The following is a 6,000-nucleotide window of genomic DNA, read 5'->3' as shown; positions in this document are numbered from 1 at the left end:
GAAACCCTATACCAGTGTTTCTCAACCTTGACAATTTTAAGGCATGTGGACTTCAACTCCCAGAATTCTACAGCCAGCATTGGTTGAGAAACACTGCCCTATACCATTTCAGACAAATGGCTGTCCAGTCTCTTCTTAAAAACTTCCAGTGTTGGAGCACCCACAACTTCTGGAGGCAGGTTGTTCCACTGGGTAATTGTTCTAACTGTCAGGAAGTTTCTCCTTAGTTCTAGGTTGCTTCACTCCTTGAGTTGGTTTTGCCTTTAATTTGATTTTGAATGACTGACGTGCGAGTTGCTAGTTCTCATGATGGTTTTACGTTGTACTTTATTGTTGTACGTTTTTATTTTTTTATTTTTTTAAATAGTGCCACCTAGCGATTTATGGCGATGGGGCAATTTGAAACTGTAAATAAATAAATAAAGACATTTTTATTGCATTGGCTTTGGTTTTCTTCCTGTATTCTTAGGCTCCTTGCAGATAGGCTTGGGATAACATACTAGATCTTGCCTAGGATTATAAAGTGGATTTATGTGCTAAATTCCTCTTTTTGTGCTAGGCAAAAATCATGAAACTGCGTCTCGCTTATTTTGGCCATTTCATGCAGGGGAATTCTCCGGAGAAAGCTATTGTGTTTGGAAGAGTTAACGGGTAAAAAGGAAACCAGGTGGTCAAAGAACATGGTGGCTAGACACCATGAAAGCTGACACCAGCCGGAGCACAGAAAAACTCAAAGAACTAGTGCAAAATCAGAAGGTATGGGGATACCTGACCCATGGAGTCTCCAAGAGCCAGACATGGCTGAATGGATAACATCATTATTATCAAATCTGGTGAATGTTTTCTCTATTATCATCTCCCTGGAAATAGCCTCTAAGACAAAGGTCTTCAAACAAAATATAACCAACAGTCTGCAGTGCTTTACAAAGCATAACCAACTGCATCCAGGAATGATCCAATAGCTGAAGAAATCAGTATGACACAAGAGTCACAGGCTGATCCCAAGTCAATAATATAGTGAGCCATTCCAGAACAGCTGAAGTTTCAAAATATACTGGAAACCATGCAGAGACAATCCAACAAGGAGGATAGTTCAGGTGGTCTTCAAACGTGGCCCTTTTATGACTCGTGGACTTCAACTCCCAGAATTCCTCAACCAGGCACGCTGGCTGAGGAATTCTGGGAGTTGAAGTCCACGAGTCATAAAAGGGCCAAGTTTGAAGACCCCTGCCCTAAGAGGATATAAGCAAAGGAAGAAGCATGAAATATTGAGTCCTGTTTGAAGGATTTGGAATTTGGGACAAAACAATTTCATTAGTCAATCTTCCTGTTTTTTTTTAAAGTTAAAAATTGATTCAAACTAACATTTATTTATTTTGCGCACATATTATTTTGTTCTACAAATAACTAAGGACAGCAAACATATGCAAACACACCTTCCTCTTTGTATTTTCTCCACAACAATCCTGTGAGACGGAATGAGTTGAGAGGAAGTGACTGGCGCAAAGTCACCCAGCTGGAATTCATGGCTAAGGTAGGACTAGAATTCAGAATTCACTGGACCAAACTAGCAAATACAAAACATGAAAAGAAAAGAAGATACAAAAAGACCACTTCCAATATTCTATGTAACAGTTAAATTATATTTTAAACTCTCTCCCTAAAGTTACCCATATTGGATATTTAAGTGGCAAAAGCCTTGCTTTTTTAAATACTTTACCTATTGTTCATAAAATCCATTTGTTACTGCAGATGCCTTGTCTGTTTTCAGTAAAATGATTGTCCTGGAGTCTAAGACAACCAGAATTTCCTCCTTATATTCCAGATTACCTTTTTTTTTTTCATTTTTACTTCTTCTATGCCTTTGAGGCCTCTGGAATTCTCAGAAGTTTCACTTCTCCTCTGGGTTCCATTGGACTTTGGGGCAATCCTCTGTCGAAGGAAAAGTCTTCATCAGGGTGCAATCCAAGCTGGGAATAAACAACATGGCGACTGCTTCAGAAAAAAGGTTGCAGTTTATTGAAGAGGAGAGCCAGACAAAAAGATGGCTCTGGAAAAAAAGAGAGCAAGCACATATAGGGAGTGGGCTTTGATACCCTCTGGAGCCTTTTGTTTGAAGTTGTTCCTGTGTCATGAACTTTGACCTGAGTCTGAGTGTGCCCTTTGGCATCTGTGGGTGAATCCTATTGTCCTGTCCTAGAGTTTGGGTGGGGTATGTAGATTTTAGATGTCTTTGTTTTCTTAATCTTCCAGCTGGAGGGCTCCAACCTTCCTGAATGGATTATCACATCTGCATTTCTACCGAGCTGGTTTCTGCTTCAGGGAGGGAGACATGAGTTTATTAAGAAAAACTGGGAATGCTTTTCTGCCTTTTTAAGATCCTTTGAGGAAATATAATATTCTGCCCTTTTAATATTTCCTTCTCTTGGGGGGATAACTTCCCACACCTTGTTGGCTATGACTTTATTATAACTAAGAGTTACGATCAAGATTTAAAAGGTGAAAGAACCAGTAACAGAGCTTAAAAATACCCTTGGTTTGGTTCCAATTCTGTCCTTAGGATGAGGTGGGAGAATCTGCAAGGTGGAGTTATCAGTGCTCCTCACATAAACACTTGAATTTCTGGCATTGGTATTCACCAAGGGAACCAAAGCAATCCTAAAACCATATTTTGAATTAAACCCAGGTGAAACTACCCAAGAAAACTTAGTATTAATCAGGTAAATCTGGACCTATGAAACCACCACCTTATGCTGGAGTGGAACACTAGAGATTGGTCTAGACCTGGTCTTTTCAGACTTGGCAACTTTAAGACATGTGGACTTACACTTCCAGAATTCCCCAGCCAGCAAAAGAAGGGACGGCCATTTTTAGTAAATGCTATAGGGCTGCCTCCTATATGCAAATAGGAGTGTACTCTTTACTGAAATAAGTATGGAGGCTATTAGCTCAAGAAAAACGATCATTTTTCATTAAAGAATTATTTTTATGCATTGATCATTGTATACATATTCTTTCTTTTTTCCAGGAGCTGAAAAGAATGTTAATGAAATCTCCTCTTCAATAAGTTGGCTACCAACTTGGTTGGCTTTAAAAAAAAATTCATGGAAATCCTGGTGGTCAGTGTGTCATGGTTCCGACAGATGAAACTCTTCAAAAGAACTTCGAGGCATCTTTTGATAGAATCTTTTATTCGAGAAACAAAGTATGGGCACTACATAGTGAAAGCCAAAAACTGAATTCCCCACTCCTGAGCACAAAGTAGCAAAGCACAATTCCCACCCCCAATAAACAGTCATAAATCACATTCCCCAATTAGCTTGAAGCCGCAGGCTTTCTCCCCAGCTCTCCAACCCGCCAAAGCTTTATCAACTCTGGGCCCAATGACCTTGGGTTCCCAAGTCTGAGTTATTATTGTTATGAGTAACTGGACTCTCATCCACATCCCCCCTCCCAGCATCAACTAACTCTAAAAGCGAAAGAGTAAAATGGCGGCATTTCCATCTGTTGTCAAAACAAGAACATCCGATGTTAGAAGCGTTGACACAGTGGCTATTAGCCTTAGTGGGGCTACTTCTGGAGGCCATCTGCTGGGAGAGAAATGGGCTTCTTTGTGCAGTCAGTGGGCAACTAGGAAAATAAATGGCTGGACTAGTTGGGGCAGGGGACACTGCTTATGTTTTTATGTACTTACAGTAGTGGCCAAAATTGTGGAAACCTATTGAGAAAAGTGTATTTTTGAGGTTTGATGGATAATACCCTCCTTTTTTGGAGTAGTACCATAACATTATATATCAATGGAAAGATAATTTAATCACGAATGTAATGCAACATAGTTTGTTCAATTATCTGTACTGTATTCTATGAAACGTTATAGCCAAATAACCAGAAAAAGGAAGCACAACTTTCTTAGGTTGATAACAGGTAGCTTTCTTTCATCTGATTGTAGCCAATGAGCATGAGTGTTTAGAGAGCCAATCGGGTATCATCTTGTTTTGGCCATGAGCCAATCAGATCACAATAGGATTCAGTGATTGATGTCATGTATTGAAGCTGAGAGGAGGACATTTGTCGGTGTGTTATGTGATCGCTATCAAGTTGGTTGGCTTTTTTGTGTTCTTTCATTTAGTGAGATTGTAAAACCTAATAAAATTAAAGTAATGGTGCAAAAAGTTGACTGGGCACCCAGAAAGTGATGTAAAATAGTATTATTAAGTGAACAAGGCTACAGTTATAAAGAAATTAGAAAAAAAATGGGTGGAAACTTAACCAAAGGTGACATTTCTACTGTACACTTTTCCCAAAAGATTTCCACAATTTTGGCCACTACTCTATTGTCAACCGTCCAGCTAGTGAATTCAACACTAAAGAAACTTTACAGCTTTAAGGTGCCATAAAAGATAAACTTTATTGAACACACATCTCGGTACTAAAGAAGCAAAATCATCTCTAGTTTTCCCACACAAAAATCTGGTTAGTTAACAAATAGCTTTCCATAAACCCCACCCACCAAGTGTTCACATTGCCCAATCACACACTTCTCAGGCAGACACCTGACTTTGTGACCTTGACTCTCATGGCCCCATAGATGGCTTCTTAAAAATCCCATTTCGTTCCCAAGCTTCCCCTCCCTGCTGTTTCTAGGGCAAGTTGATTAGCAACAGAGGTTATCCAGCATCTTAGCAAGTCAACCTTGACACTTATGATTGAGAGAGCTGGATGATCAACTGGGGTTCTGAGACCAAATCTCCAGAGTAGCATCTTCAATGTGAGCGAGTGTGGGGTTTGATGTCTACAGAATAACAGAGTTGGAAGGGACCTTGGAGGTCTTCTAGTCCAACCCCCCGCTCAGGCAGGAAACCCTGTACCATTTCATCAAGTGCCTGTCCAATCTCTTCTTAAAAGCCTTCAGTGATGGAGCACCCACAACTTCTGGAGGCAAGTCATCCCACTGGTTGATTGTTCTTACTATCAGGAAATTTCACCTTAATTCTAGGTTGCTTCTCTCCTTGATTAGTTTCCACTGGTGTTTTCTTGTCCTGCCTTCAAGTGCTTTGGAAAATTGGTTGCCCCCCTCAGATATTGGAAGACTGCTATCATGTGTTCCCTAGTCCTTCTTTTCACTTAACTAGACCTACCCAATTCCTGCAACCAATTCCTCCAGCTCCCTGATCAACTTTGTTGCTCTTCTCTGCACTCTTTCCAGAGTCACAACATCTTTTTTATACTATGATGAGCAAAGCTGGATGTCTATTTGTGGGGATGTGGTTTTCTCTGTGATAATGAAAGATTTGCAAACAAACAACATCACTCAGAGACTACCAAGGTCTCCAAAAGCAGAGCCATCTTTGTGATCTCAGGGATAAGCAGAAGATAAGGCCAGGCAATGTAGGCAGGAAGCAGAAGAACACAAGAGCCGAAAGAGTTTTATTTTGGTCAGATAATCATAGCAAAGAAATGCAATAATCACAACAGATATCAAGATGAAATGACTAATTTCCACAAAGAAAATTGTCGAGTCCTTGATGGCCTCTGAGCTTGGTTTGTTCCTTGCAGATCTTTTCATTACCAAACTAGGTATCATCAAGGCATCTGAGTGTGGGGGTTGAAGCCTGTTTATATACAGAAGGAACCTTTGGCAGCTACGTGTCTCTTCATTTCAACTTGGCATTAGAGTTGGAGGGGGGGAGGTGTTGCTTTGGAAGGGTTTAGCTGGAGAAATGAAACCTCTCCTCTGAAGACCGTGAGAGCCTGAAATCTTTCCAAGGACACTGCAGCAGGTGTGGAGGAGAAGCAGAGGGTTCCCATAACAAAGTGCAATTATTTATAGAGACTACGTGAGAGGGTAGGGGGTTTGGCTGGAGAAATTATTGTTAATTCTATGATCTGGTGTCTAGCAACCTTAGAGTTTTACTTTGACAGTACCATGCCGTGAGTTCAATAAACAGTAAGATTTTGGGAAATGGAATGAACCTGGTGACTTATTTGGATCCTCAAAAT

Source organism: Crotalus tigris, unplaced genomic scaffold, assembly GCF_016545835.1.
Source record: "Crotalus tigris isolate CLP2741 ecotype Arizona unplaced genomic scaffold, ASM1654583v1 scf7180000021296.432647, whole genome shotgun sequence".
NCBI lineage: Eukaryota > Metazoa > Chordata > Lepidosauria > Squamata > Viperidae > Crotalus > Crotalus tigris.
This window is presented reverse-complemented; position numbering follows the sequence as displayed.